Here is a 1,222-nt window from a genome sequence, read left to right on the forward strand (position 1 = left end):
CAGAGGTGCCAGGTTATTTTACCCAAGGGCAGTTTGCTGGCAGCATCTGGTCCCTTTGTTTTCTTCTTCTTTTTCCCCACTCTAGTTGGTACAGGAGGTTCATACTTCTTTTTCTTGTCCTTGAGTTTTTAGAAGAGCAGGAGAAAAAGTCACATGGAAGTCATAAAAAGCAAATTTATTTTTGCGTTGATATCATCTACTTTTTTGGGAGGGGGTCTTTTTAAGACAAGGTCTCTGTAGTCCCAGCTGGCCTGGAACTCGCTATGTAGACCAGGTTGGCCTTGAACTCACAGAGATGGGACTAAAGTGCTGGGACTAAAGGCATGCACCACCACACCTGGCTGATAGCATGTACTTTTAGAGGGCATAACCAGCCTTATCTTTTAGGGCGATATTTAAAACAACTATCTTAATAAAATTAGATTTCACATTCCTGCAATTGATAAGTAAAATGTAACTATAGTAAGTAAATGTAGTTTCTTTATAAAAATGGCAGTGACTCAGATTATTTCAGTAAGTAGAGAGGGGTTAGAACTGAGTTATATGCCCAAAGTTTGAGTAATGTGAGACAATTTATACCTCAATAAACTAAACACTAAAATTACAAGAAATTTACTTTGAACTTTCATACTGTTAATGCTTTTATACATTGAAAACTCATTAACTCATAAATACTGAGTGATAGGGTAATAACCTTTCAAAAACAGGAGAAAGGTGTCCTATTTATAAGCCATAGGTTAGTTTAAAAAAGAAAAAATAAAAACCAATGAATCATTTTGCTTTTTAAATTTGTGGATCGAAAAAGAACTGGCTGAGACCTAGGCCATGTTCCACACCCCTTGTGTCATGCAGGCATCTGCTGTTTTATTTACCTTGTCATCCTTCTTGCCACCTCCAGGACCATGACCACCACTTTGACTCTGACCCTTAAAAAAAAAATACACAGATGTATATTCAGCATATAATCATTTCAAAAGAAGAGCCTTCTTGTATTGTGATTCTAAAATATGAGCATACTCCTGCTTTTTAACACTTAGCAACCTAAGTACCTTGCAGCTAAAGTGTGCGTTTAATGTGGTGGAGATTATTTGCAACTGACTGCTTCTTGGGGCCAAGAACAACTCTAGGAAGAAGTAGCTACAATTATAGAGACCGACAGTCAAAGACTACCTCTTAACCAGAGGGTACAGTACTTGACATTCTTTAATATAAAACTACTAGG

General features: G+C 37.2%; 1 protein-coding gene across 1 annotated transcript in view; it reads right to left on the reverse strand.

Moving 5' to 3' along the window:
- The window catches only part of Psmc1 (proteasome 26S subunit, ATPase 1), an 11,393-nt gene extending 10,467 nt beyond the window's left edge, over positions 1 to 926 (reverse strand). Inside the window, exons 1-2 of the mRNA XM_008821749.3 lie at positions 873 to 926; positions 23 to 119 (exon numbers count right to left, since the gene is read on the reverse strand). The gene's annotated coding sequence lies outside the window, so the exon portion shown is untranslated. The remainder of the gene's footprint in view (positions 1 to 22; positions 120 to 872) is intronic.
- Positions 927 to 1,222: the final 296 nt, after the last annotated feature.

This window comes from Nannospalax galili, unplaced genomic scaffold (genome assembly GCF_000622305.1).
Source record: "Nannospalax galili isolate Female #2095 unplaced genomic scaffold, S.galili_v1.0 scaffold107, whole genome shotgun sequence".
Taxonomy (NCBI): Eukaryota; Metazoa; Chordata; class Mammalia; order Rodentia; family Spalacidae; genus Nannospalax; species Nannospalax galili.